Genomic DNA, 14114 nt, shown 5'->3' on the forward strand with positions numbered 1-14114 from the left:
TGTTAGATTTCTGTCAGGGTTGAGTTCATAAGACCATCTCCTCATTCAGTCAAGAGTGAAATCTCTGTTTCTTATCTTTTTATCCAGAAATGTTGGGAAAGCAGTCTTCTCAACTCAGACCCCGCAGAAGCCATTTCAATTCCTGTTCAAGTTAGTGGTGAGCTCAGTAGGGTTAGAATTGGCCTGCGGAAGAAAGAACAAGATATCGAACAAGACCATGATTTGGCCAACAATCATGTACTTTTAAATGTTTTTGTAAGATGTAAATCGTTTTGTACTGAGCCTCACACATGACATGCAAAGACAAAATGGATTTCCATGACTTATTTATTTGCTGCGTTAATTCATTCCACTGTTTTGGTTAAATCATGGCCAAGTTGTACTAATTTGTTCTCTTATACACTTTAAAACATGGCCATGAAATAGTGAGTGGGAAAGAAAACGAAAGAAAAGTAGTGGGAAAGAAATGTTTTATTTGTGGCCACAATATATATATATATATATATATATATATATATATACGCATGTCATGTGTGAGGCTCTGTCCAATATGATTCTCGTTATACCATACACTGTATGTACAGTATAAATATTGATTTTCAGCAAGAGTACAGGGTTTTGGGCGAAATTATTGCTAGGGATAAACCAGTGTCACTGAATATTGGTAGGGTCACGTCCCTAGCGTCCCTACTAAATTCTACGCCCCAAAAATGCCATTTTCACAAGATGTAAAATAAATCTCTGATGTCCCCAGAGTGTGTGTGTGAAGTTTTAGCACAAATACCCCACATATACAGTATTTTTATATAGTATGTTAAAGTTGTCACTTTTTGAAGGTTTGCAAAAACGAACCGTTTTGTCCCTGGCCCTTTAAATGCAAATTAACTCCTGCAGAGGGCAGGGTTTCAAGAGCTCATGTGTGTTAGCAGCTGCGATTTCCTCACGCAGACACACTAAAATGACAGAAACTGTTCTCCCTTTAATGTTAAAACAGAGTCAGTTAAAGATGGAAAGACTCAAGAAGAAGGGACAACATGTAGAATACAACAGGACGTCTCTGAATGGTTAGTTGATGAATGGGGAGTTAACTGTCTATCTTCAATTAGGATATTCTGTCATGTAATCTATAAATCGCTCATATAGGAACTGTTGTGAGATGCACACAGAGTGACTTTCTATTGCATGTGAAAAGGATGCAAATGTTTGAGCTGACTCACAAATGTACTCTACTCTTATACAACCACTCTTCCTCTTCTCAACATGGACTGAGTGTTCCCGGGGGCGGGGTTTATGTACATCTTAGGGTTGGTGATGTCACTAACCCAGGAGGAATGTCATGTAGACCCTACTGTTTCTTAAAAAGCAAATATCTTCCTTTGCTATGAAATTTGAGCATTGTAACTTTGATAATGTTGTTTATGCTCAAACAGCAACATCTAACTTAAGTTAGAAAAGTGAATTCATACTTTACCACCCCTTTAAGTCAACCATAATCATATGTTGGTGAATACATGAGTTGGTTATTTTATATGAATTTGTACAAAACATACAGTTTTTAGAAAAGAAAACTAAAAGTAACCTTATTTAAACTAAACTTACCCCTCCGTGTAAACATACAAATGAGATTGCATGAAAAAAATACAAGTTCGCCACCAATTTGCGAAACCATAAAATAGTTACAGTTGCCCACAAAGATCACAACACAAAGATCCTGACGATCAAGAACTCCACCATCAAAATTATGAAGCTTTTAAAGTGCACAAACAAACTCTAAGAGCAAAAAAAGGAAGAGCAAACAGAACAGTAATTTCATGCAATGGACGAATCAATAAATACCAGTAACGTTTGGAACAATTGGAGGAAGAATGGGAACATACAACGCATTCTCACCCCAAGGCGTCACCTTTGACCATGCTTCAATATTTGACGTTTTAGGCGCCCTTTAGCGTCACTTACATGACGCGATCCTACGGCGTCATCTAACTGACGCTAAAGGAAAGCGTCAGTTAGAGGACGCGGTTAGGTTTAGGTGTGGGGTGGGGGTAGGGTACACGCGATCCTAGGGCGTCATCTAACTGACGCTAAAGGGCGCCTAAAGCGTCCGATATTGAAGCATGTCCAAATGCTTCCCAAGGCGTCAGTTAGGTGACGCCTTGGGAGTGAGAATGGGCTGGAACATATGGAGGACCCACTTTGGAAATGTGTACAAAACAACTGAATAAATCATGCTCAACATAAAACTACCCAAGCAGTAAATAAAAGATAAACTACATGCATTAAAACCCAACAAGGCGTGCGGCATTGATGGAATATTGAACAAAATGATTGTTTTGAGTGTAGGATGTTTTCCACCCGGAATCAAGGCCTTTAAACAAGGAGACAATTTGATCCAAAAAATTACAGAGGCGTATAAGTCAAAAGCAAACTGGGTAAATATTCTGTTTGATTATCATAATAAGACTGCACAACTTTCTCAAACCCACAAAATCCTGGAGAAATGTCACATTTAAAAGTCTTTGCTTGCTGCTTTTGATTCAATCTGGCACAAAGGACTCCTCCCAAAACTACTGGAAGTGTATAATGGCGCAGTGGATAAGACACATGCCTTTGGTGTGAGAGACCAAGTTCGAATACACTGTGAGACACCAATGTGTCTTAACCCCTAGTTGCTCCAGAGGCGTGCGACCTCTGACATATAGCAATTGTAAGTCACTTTGGCTAAATGAATAAATGTAAATGTACTGGAAAATTGGTTCGGAGGGAAAACATTTGAATTAGTCAGCACCATGTATAAAAACAATACATATGCTGTAAAAATAGGTAACGAACAAAAAAATGTTCTCTCAACAGTGAGTCAGACAAGGTTGCCCATTGAGCCTCACTCCATTTAACATTTACATAAACAAAATAACCAAAGCATTAACTAATTTAACTGCCTCCGGTCTAACCCTGACTGAATCAGAAATTAAATGTCTCCTCCTTGTAGATGATTTAGTCGTTCTGTCGAAAACAAGAGGGACTAACAACAGCTCCTTGACATAGAGACTTTCAGTCAAACGTGTAGCTATTAAAATGAACCTATAGCAAAAACAAAATGAACGTCTTTTCAAAATTGATTCAGGTGTAGGGAAATAAATAAACATTCAGAGCAGGAAACCAAGTCTTCCAACACACCCACGAATACACCTATCTGGGGCTAAAAATAAGTTTACATTTGAAGAAACCTCAATCGGGCTCTGAATGAATTGAAAGCAAAAGCAATGAGAATCTTCGATATGATTAAAAATACAATTCAATATGAAATTCCAATTCAAATATGGCTAAAAATAAGAATCAAACAAATTGCACTATTTGCAGTGAGATACAGGGACCCCTGATTTTTGAAATGGAAAAAAAGAGAAAATCGAAACTGCATACTCAAATTTGTAAATGCATCCTAAAAGTAACTCGTGCAGGGGGACAATTAGGGGGAGAATACCCCTAATAAATCAGTATCCAAAAAGAGCTCTGAAATTCTATAAGCACCTAAAATGCATTGAGCTGAGCTCATACCAGGCGGAAGCCCTGCAGTTCCAGGAGCACGCTCTCACAGCTGCTGCTGAAACTACATCCAATCCAGCACAGCACAATCTGGCCCAACCAAATTATACAATTATACAATTACAAAAACAAAATTGCATTTTCTATTGGAAAGATGCCACTAAATTAAAAAAGAAGATGGAACTCTATTTACACCTGAAAAGAGATTACAAGCCAGCAGAATATTTGAGCTGTGTGAAAGAACTCAAAGTGAGAAAGAAACACTTTCGTCCAATAATTGCTAACTTTCTTGTGTGCAACTGACTAACAACTATAACGTTCGCAGCACCCAAATGCAGCAGGACCCAGGTCAGATATGATGTGTAGCCTTTATCTCAACTATATATTGAATGTATTGAAAATGTCTGCCTTATCATTCATATTTCAGTTAGAGCCACACAGAATTCGTGTGCAGTAATGTTATGTGAAAGAGCACTTGATTGTAATAATTGTAAGTCATAATTATAATAATTACTTTTACACCGCTATGTGGCCTTTTTACCATTACAGTGTACATGATTACATGGTATATTTAGTTTACTGTTTGAGTATGGTGCCATTTCAACGCATTCTCACCCCAAGGCGTCACCTTTGACCATGCTTCAATATTTGACGTTTTAGGCGCCCTTTAGCGTCACTTACATGACGCGATCCTACGGCGTCATCTAACTGACGCTAAAGGAAAGCGTCAGTTAGAGGACGCGGTTAGGTTTAGGTGTGGGGTGGGGGTAGGGTACACGCGATCCTAGGGCGTCATCTAACTGACGCTAAAGGGCGCCTAAAGCGTCAGATATTGAAGCATGTCCAAATGCTTCCCAAGGCATCAGTTAGGTGACGCCTTGGGAGTGAGAATGGGCTGGCCATTTTTATTGTTACCACCACATATTTGACATATTCTTGAAGATATCTTTAAGTCTGGTTTGAGACCCAACCTTAGGTTATCCAACCTCTCTGGTCTCGACTCAGACTTGACCCTCTATGGTCTCAGTCTCGACTCTGACTCGACCCTATCTGATCTCGGTCTCGACTCGGACTCGACTCTCTTTGGTCTCAGTCTCGACTCTGACTCGACCCTATCTGATCTCGGTCTCGACTCGGACTCGACTCTCTTTCGTCTCGGTCTCGACTTGGACTCGACCCTATCTGATCTCGGTCTCGACTCGGACTTGACTCTCTTTGGTCTCGGTCTCGACTCTGACTCGACCCTATCTGATCTCGGTCTCGACTCGGACTCGACTCTCTTTGGTCTCGGTCTCGACTCTGACTCGACCCTATCTGATCTCGGTCTCGACTCGGACTCGACTCTCTTTCGTCTCGGTCTCGACTTGGACTCGACCCTATCTGATCTCGGTCTCGACTCGGACTCGACTCTCTTTGGTCTCGGTCTCGACTCGGACTCGACCCTATCTGATCTCGGTCTCGACTCGGACTCGACTCGGACTCGACTCTCTTTGGTCTCGGTCTCGACTCGGACTCGACCCTATCTGATCTCGGTCTCGACTCGGACTCGACTCTCTTTGGTCTCGGTCTCGACTCGGACTCGACCCTATCTGATCTCAGTCTCGACTCGGACTCGACTCTCTTTGGTCTCGGTCTCGACTCGGACTCGACCCTCTCTGTTCTCGGTCTCGACTCGGACTCGACTCTCTTTGATCTCGGTCTCGACCCTCTCTGTTCTCGGTCTCGACTCGGACTCGACTCTCTTTGGTCTCGGTCTCGACTCGGACTCGACCCTATCTGATCTCGGTCTCGACTCGGACTCGACTCTCTTTGGTCTCGGTCTCGACTCGGACTCGACCCTATCTGATCTCGGTCTCGACTCGGACTCGACTCTCTTTGGTCTCGATCTCGACTCGGACTCGACCCTCTCTGTTCTCGGTCTCGACTCGACCCTCTTTGGTCTCGGTCTCAATTCGGACTCGACCCTCTCTGTTCTCGGTCTCGACTCGGACTCGACCCTCTTTGGTCTCGGTCTCGACACGGACTCGACCATCTCTGGTCTCGGTCTCGACTCGGACTCGACCATCTCTGGTCTCGGTCTCGACTCGGACTCGACCATCTCTGATCTCGGTCTCGACTCGACCCTCTTTGGTCTTGGTCTCGACTCGGACTCGACCATCTCTGGTCTCGGTCTCGACTCGACCCTCTTTGGTCTTGGTCTCGACTCGGACTCGACCCTCTTTGGTCTCGGTCTCGACTCGACCCTCTTTGGTCTCGGTCTCGACTCGGACTCGACCATCTCTGGTCTCGGTCTCGACTCGGACTCGACCATCTCTGGTCTCGGTCTCGACTCGGACTCGACCATCTCTGGTCTCGGTCTCAATTCGGACTCAACCCTCTCTGTTCTCGGTCTCGACTCGGACTCGACCCTCTTTGGTCTCGGTCTCGACTCGGACTCGACCCTCTCTGGTCTCGGTCTCGACTCGGACTCGACCATCTCTGGTCTCGGTCTCGACTCGGACTCGACCATCTCTGGTCTCGGTCTCGACTCGACCCTCTTTGGTCTTGGTCTCGACTCGGACTCGACCATCTCTGGTCTCGGTCTCGACTCGGACTCGACCATCTCTGGTCTCGGTCTCGACTCGGACTCGACCATCTCTGGTCTCGGTCTCAATTCGGACTCGACCATCTCTGGTCTCGGTCTCAATTCGGACTCAACCCTCTCTGTTCTCGGTCTCGACTCGGACTCGACCCTCTTTGGTCTCGGTCTCGATTCGGACTCGACCCTCTCTGGTCTCGGTCTCGACTCGGACTCGACCCTCTCTGGTCTCGGTCTCGACTCGGACTCGACCCTCTTTGGTCTCGGTCTCAACTCGGACTCGGAAAAGTTGGCATGAAATGAAATTTCACCCTATTTTGTAAATGTATTTTATTTTTCTTATTGTAAATTAATCATGCATATGTTTTGTTAAAAACATTTTGGCCTTGCCATTTTTAATCAAAATGTCATAACTCAATGTTCTGTTGAAATGACAGATTTATCTCTGGTGATGTGTGCCAGATCATTTAGTCTGCTTAAACCCCACCTCTCCACAATCGACATCTTCAATAATCTGTTTCACTCGGATAAATCACAATACAGAAGAAGAAAAAAATCGGAGCAAATTCTTTAACATTGCGACTAAAGTTTGTTGCTGTCAATGCATGTCTTATGCATTGCAAATTGTCCCCAGGCTTTGAGCTCTTAAAATGGTCATTATCTGTCCCTGTGGAGACTCTTGGTTCATGGACTTAACATTAGAAATCCTTAACGGTCCCCTCCAGGATAATTTCCTTCTTTCTCTCACTCTCCTTCTGTCTCACTCTTCAATTAAAGGAAGCTTCATTGCCAATTCACCTGGTGGAAAAAGTGTTGCCAAAGCTTTTCGACAGCAACAGCAATCTGTTAATGTGTCCACAGAAACCATTAATAACATTTACAGGCATAAAGCAACAATAAGTACACAGTGCTAGTTATGCAGCTGGAGAAATAACAGTTGAACGGTGAGAGGTAATCAATACCTTTTTGAGGCCTTAGGCTACTGTCAACTATGTAACATCTTTCTCCCACACTCTTATGTCCAGGTTATGGGGCAGCGGTGTGTGTGTGGATGTGGGTGTGTTAGTCAGTGCGTGCGTGTGTTTTTGCGTGAGAGAGGCAGCTCTTCCCGCTGAGTGGTTGTCATGGCTACAGCAGGGAGATGGAATGCGGTAAATATCTCTATTTCCCAATCAGCCACACTCAAACACACACACTCTTAGTCTTAATAGATAAAGGTCAGAACATGCCAGGAGACAGTAAAATACAGAGAGAAGTATAGGCAGTAAGTGTGGCAGTGGTCTACGTTAAATGTTTTGGATGTTTTTTCTTTTGCTCATGCGAACACACTGAACTTCGAGGAACTTAAATGAAGGTTGAAATTTTAATAACAGAAAACTGTAGTTTGGCTGAGGGCTGAGGAGAACATCATAAAACTCAACACCTAACCTTCAGCCAGAACTGATGCTCGCTGGAAGAACTATTGGAACGGTTTTATTAAAAAAAATCTAATTATGAAGCCAAACTAAAAACAAAAACAAAAACAAAAACAAAAACATAAAAAGTGCAGTGAGAAAATCAGGGAAAAAACAAACCTGCTCTAAAACATGAACATCCAACCATTTTTATATTTTGATTTGTTGGAATGATCCATAAAACCAGCACTTATCTAGCAAGTCGTAGGTTTCAAGTATTCAAGTTTAGCTACGGGTGTCCAGGCTCTAGAGAGTTATCGATTGGACAAAATGCATCTGTTAAGTAGCCTACTTCCTAACCATTGTGGTGATGCTTGCAGGTTGTGTACAATTAAGCAGACATGTTTTCCAGTGTGTGCATGTTATTATTCGCTAATAGCTGCTTGGGGGCTGAAATCTAACACAGAGAACTTTATGATTAGGTTTATGAAATTTTGCAACCCAATTAAAGACACTCGATCAATGTTAGAGACTTTGCTAAATCTATTCCATGTAATGAACAGAAGACAATTCCTATGTTGACCATGCATGAGTTGCTTATTGAATTGTCTACGCTCATCCTACATACAAAATTGCCTTCATTAACATCTGTGATGATGCAACCATGCTTGATACACATTGCTGTTTAATTTTTGCATCATGCATTCATTTGATTAAAAGTGACCACAAAGACATTTGCAATGCTGCAAAAGATTTATATTTCAAATAAATGCTGTTCTTTCTAACTTTTTATACATTAAAACCCTCATCCTTCCCACCCACTTTGTAACAAATCACTTCCCTCAAAATGACCCGAAGCCCTAAAATTATTATTTTGTTTAAATAATAAAAAAATTATCCAGAAAGCTTATTCCACTTTCAAATTTTTTATGCATTTTTAAAATTTGATTTAACTTTAAATTACTAGATTTTATCAACAAACAATAAATAAATAATAATTTAAGAACAATCTTTTACATTCTTTTAACTTAAATTCAAACTAACAACATTACATGCATACCCCTGTTAATTCAGATCAAAATATTTGACGTTGGGAGTCTCTGCTGACCTTTTGTGGAAAAAAAAAATAAAAAAAATCTCTCTCTCTAATATATATGAAGAGTTCAGATGCAAAAGCCTCTAAATGCCATTTGAAATTTTCTTCTTTAATGATGATTTTTATCAAACTTGTATATTTAAGTTCAGTAATTTCACTTAATGATAATTACCTATTAATTGTTATTTAAGTGAAATTACTGAACTTAAATATGCAAGTTTGACAAAAATCATCATTAAAGAAGAAAATTTCAAATGGCATTTAGAGGCTTTTGTATCTGAACTCTTCATATATATATATATATATATATAAAATTACATGAAATTTTATGACTATTGATACTAAATGGTCTTACTATATGGAGTAAATGAGCTGTTCCGCTGGGTCCTAAAGTCAGTACTGGATTTTTTTTTCTCTTCAGAATGCATACAATTAATATATAATGTAGACATTATAAAATGACTTTTAGCTAAAGATTCGTTTTAATTTTGAGCATGTTTTAGGTTTTTCTACATATACTGAAGCATTCCACTCCTAAGGGGGTCAAATTGTCCCACAAGAGAAAGATTTATTCCTTTTTTTATTTCAAACACATAAAATCCTTGAATCCAGTCAATTTGTTATTGTGTGTTTTCGTAATTCAAGTGAGACAAAAGTCCTACGGTCTTGGACCAGAACACTCAATTTTTAAAAAACCTTTTCATCTAGAGTCAAAAAATGAAGCAGCACAACTGTTTTCAACATTGATAATAATAAATGTTACTTGAGCTCTAAATCAGCATATTATAATTATTTATAAAAGATCATGTGACATCGAAGACTGGGGTAATGATGCTGAAAATGCAACTTTGCATCACATGAATGAATAACATTCGAAGCATTATTGTTACACTCTAAAAAATGCTGGGTTGTTTTAACCCAATTTTGGGTCAAATATGGACAAACCCGAAATGTTGGGTTAAAAATGTAATGTAAAAATTTAACCCAACGGCTGGGTTAGTCCATATTTGACCCAAAATTGGGTTAAAACAACCCAGCATTTTTTAGAGTGTATTCACAATATTAATGTTTTTACTGTATTTTTTATCAAACAAATACGTAATTCATACACATTCTAAGAGTTTGTTTCTAGTTACTTTGCATATTTTGCTATGATTAATTCTTCTAATCTGAACAGTTGGCAAAAAGCAGTTACCTGTTATCATGCCACCAAAATCCTATACATTTTAATTAAATGTGACAATAGGAAACTTACAGAAGGAAGATGGAAAAAGGGGATAGATGACCAGTGTGGGGAAAAAACAGTGGAACAAAAACCAAAAAAGTGAAAACAAGTGAAAAGGGAAGAAAAAGAAAAAAAGCGGGACTGGTCACCTGGAGATCCCTGGCCTGGGCTGAGCCATGGGGAGGTGGTAGCGGTCGTCATGGAGAGGGGCTGTGGTTTCCATAGTAACAGCTGGGCCGGGGGTCAGCGGCTAAGGGAATGTGTTTGCACACAGAAGTGCATGCTGGGAGGAGAATCCTGCTGGGTGTGTGTTTAAGTGAGAGAGTTTGAAAGAGAGAGAGAGCGTTCTCAGTGGTGCCTTCAGAGTTGAAAAACCCCTGTGTTGCTATAACAAAGAGGAGAAATTAGTTTGGGGCTGTGAGGTAATTGTTGAGGCATTTTGTAAAGTTCTTTTAAAGTGCTAGATGAAATAATTTGTTTGATAAAATGTGAGGCACGGTTGTGATATGCTTCAGTTTTTGAGGTATAGCACAGATACACTCTTTATCACAGCTCAAAATCTTCGAAATTATTTAAATCCAAAACCTGTTACATATGGCAAACATACACTTACATGACCCCAGTAAACACAAGGACATCCTAATTGATCTTCCTGAGCGAGACCAGAATCTCCACACACTCCCACTCTCCACAGACGCAGATGTAGAGAACCCTGAAATCGAAAGGCCATTTCTGTACCCACACAGACCTAAACCGAGGTTCATGAGTCACAGAGATGTCAGCAAGACAGCACACATGGATGAATTCACGGATGAAGGTTTCTTTAGATACGTGGATGGAAGAATGGTTCAGATGAACACATTTAGTACATTCAGAGTTCAATAGAGTGGAATACAGCGTGTTTTCGTCCTTTAGAACATTCCTTTAGTGGCTTTAACAGCTTTTGTGGCATTATGTTGATTTAAAATATCATTTCAATTTCTCCCTTGTTGAATTTATTGTGAGGAGTACAGTTTTACAGTTTTTTAAAGAAATTAATCATTTTATTCATCAAGGATGCATTAAACTAATCAAAAGTTAGAGTATAAGACATTTATAATGTCACAAAATATTTCTGAGGATGCGCCAAGATGAACATTTTGGTCGATAACGAAAACATTCTTTATATTTGAAAGCTGCAAACTGACATATTGGCTGATAAATCTATTTTTTTTTTTTATATGTTTAATTCATATAATTTTTTAGATGTTCTCATTAGAATTTTACGTATCAGCACCTGTCACACTTAACTGTTTTTTCCTGAGTCATTGGTAACACTTTACAATAAGGTTAATTAGTTAACATTAGTTAATGTATGAACTAACATGAACTAACCGCAATACATTTGTTGCTGTATTTGTTACTCTTAGTCTTTGATAACGCTAATAAAAAATACAGTCATTCATGTTTGTTTAGTTAATGCACTGTGAACTAGCATGAACAATGTTAACAAGATTTTAATAATGTAGTAAATGTTAAAAATTAACATTAAAAAAGATTAATAAATGCTGTATAAGTGCAGTTCATTTTTAGTTCACTAATGTTAACTAATGAACCTTGTTGTAAAGCCTTACCTAAACATTTTTTCAAACAATTCAAAGCCATGATTGAATCTTTCACAGATCCTTTTGTCGAATAGGACGTTTTCAGTTATTTTTGGTCAACATCAATCAAAAGTGGCCTCACTGTCTAGTGGGGTTCCACAAGGATCCATTCTGGGCCATCCAATTTTGTTTCCGTTATATACCCTTAGGGTCTATTTTTCTTTAGCATGGAGTATCCTTTCATTGTTACGCGAATGACAGTCAGGTGTATTTATTTACTGTTGCGAGAACAGGACAAAAAATATTTGGAGTCACTAATTAGACATTGAGTCACTAATTAGACATTACATTTTATTATGTGTTTGTACAGCACATTGGTCAACATCATGCTGTTTTTATTGTGCTTTATAAATAAATAAATTAAATGAAAAATGAAATGAAATCATGGCGAACAGAGAGCATCTGAAGTGTCTCAGTTGAAAGAAATCATCCATTGTTTATCAGCTTTAATAGCCTGTATATCAGCCAAATTTTCTTATCGGGACGATACCGATAACATTAAAAACGTACATTTATATCAGTCGATAAAGACATGGTGGCCGATATATCGTGCATCCCTACAGATTTCTATTTCAAACTTTCTATTCATCAAATATCTATTTTAATTTTTTTTATTAAATAAATAAATAAATGCAGCCTCGATATGCATAAGAGACTCCTTCAAATACAGTATTAAAGTAAATAAAAAAGTATACATAAAAGTATTATTTGACTGACAAAATGTTTAAATTATTGTTTGGGTTTTTATGGTGTCATGGCAACAAAGTTGAACAATTGGAAATAACTTATCCAGAAAGGTTTAGTGAGCATTTTTTCCACACGTATATTGTTTACTTCTTGTGGCAATACTATTGAAAAAGTTACTACCTTAACATTTACAGATTGGCCAAAATTCCCTTCCATTGTAAGTGCCTCACGGTAACCTAGAAAAGGAGGGACAAGTTGAAATTAATTTTGTGGTACATTTGCTCACTCACAAACACTTTCCAAACTCCACCCACACTTGTTATATTCAAAGCCACCAAGTTCACAGAGTCAAACGCATAGAAACACACACACAAACTCTGCCACACTCTTGAGCGATGTTGCTCCCAGAGTCGGACTGTCTGCAGGAGATGCAGTGAGATGGAAAACTTTAATCGCATTAAAAGAAAAACCTTCTCCTTTCATTTGGAAATTCCTCAGATTCCCCCTTTCTCTCCCACCCTCTTCCCTGTCCCTCCACTTTCCCAGTTCTCTCTCTTTCTGACCTTCCCCCTCCTCCTCCAGCACTTATAGCCACTTCTATTGCTCCTGAATACCCCCCCCCCCATCTGCTCCACCAGTAGAGAAATTACAATCTGCTCCAGTCTCTCTCCCTGTTTCGCTCCATCTCCTTCACTGTCTCTATCTCTCTCGTTCTCTTTCTCGCTTTCTTTTCGTTTTGCTCCTGTGATTCTGTTCTGCCTCTTTCAGAAAGCAGACAGATCAAAGGCTTAGCCCCTCCTCTCTCCTCCAGAAGGTTTTGTCCCCATCTCTCTGTCACTCGCTCTTTGTGGACCTTTCCGGTTTCATGCCATGTTCAAACTCTCCTTTTGTCATCTGGCTCCAAAACACATTTACACACACGAGCACACAAATACACATGGTCACACACAACGGGGATAAACCACCTGAGGAGTGAGAGGGATTTTCAGTGTGGTTCAAAGTCTTAGTGACTGGAGGATTTTTGGACCTACAGTAAGTAAGGGTTTTTGCGGGGAAAGTTCACTGTTTAGACTCTTACACTCACAGAAAACTTTGCAACGTTTCATGGTTAAGATGGGTTTAATTTTGGTGTTTCAGTAGCATCAGTGAACCTCAGAAATCACATGATCATAGTAATATAACTAAACTCACATACATCAAACTGGATGACTATGCCATCAGAGAGCCTGTCAACTCAAATAATCACAAGAGGGCAGTGCTGCACAATGTTAAAGTGATATTTCATCATTTACTCACCCCCATGTAGTCCCAAGCATTTGAGACCTTCTTCTGTGGAATACAAAAAGAGAAGTTATAAACAATGTACTCTTTTCAATGCAATTACAAGAAACAGGAACTTTCAGTCCTAAAACGGACAATAAAGGAACAAAGTATCATGAAAGTGATTCATACAGCTTGTGCGTTTTATTCCAATTACTGAGAGGCTTTAACGTTTATTCCAGGACAATGCTTGCTCCATCAACTTGCACTGAAAGTGTATTATACTGTAAACACATTATTTATTTTATTTTAGCAAACATAATCGAGATTAAGTATTAGTCATGATTTATACAGTATTAAAGACATTATTATGATTTAAAATTATTTTCTGTGGATACTGACAGCATGCTGCCGTCCATAGAGCTTAGCTTGTAACGAACCCGGAATATTTCTTTAAATTAAGGTTTAAATTAAGGCTGAGGCTTGTTTTGAGGCTGAAGTGCAGTCAAGTTTATTTTTATTTGTCATTTGCTCAGCTTACACAGGGTTCACTGGGCATTGAATGCTTGTGACAAGGCCCAGACTGCAGTACGACAGAAGTACAGACAGTTGCAAACTACACTGACGTTGTATGAAACAACACACAAGAGCTAATGCAAATAAAGTGTCATTCAAACGTTTGGGATATTAA

This window comes from Pimephales promelas, chromosome 14 (genome assembly GCF_988280905.1).
Source record: "Pimephales promelas chromosome 14, fPimPro1.hap1.1, whole genome shotgun sequence".
In the NCBI taxonomy this organism is placed as follows: Eukaryota; Metazoa; Chordata; class Actinopteri; order Cypriniformes; family Leuciscidae; genus Pimephales; species Pimephales promelas.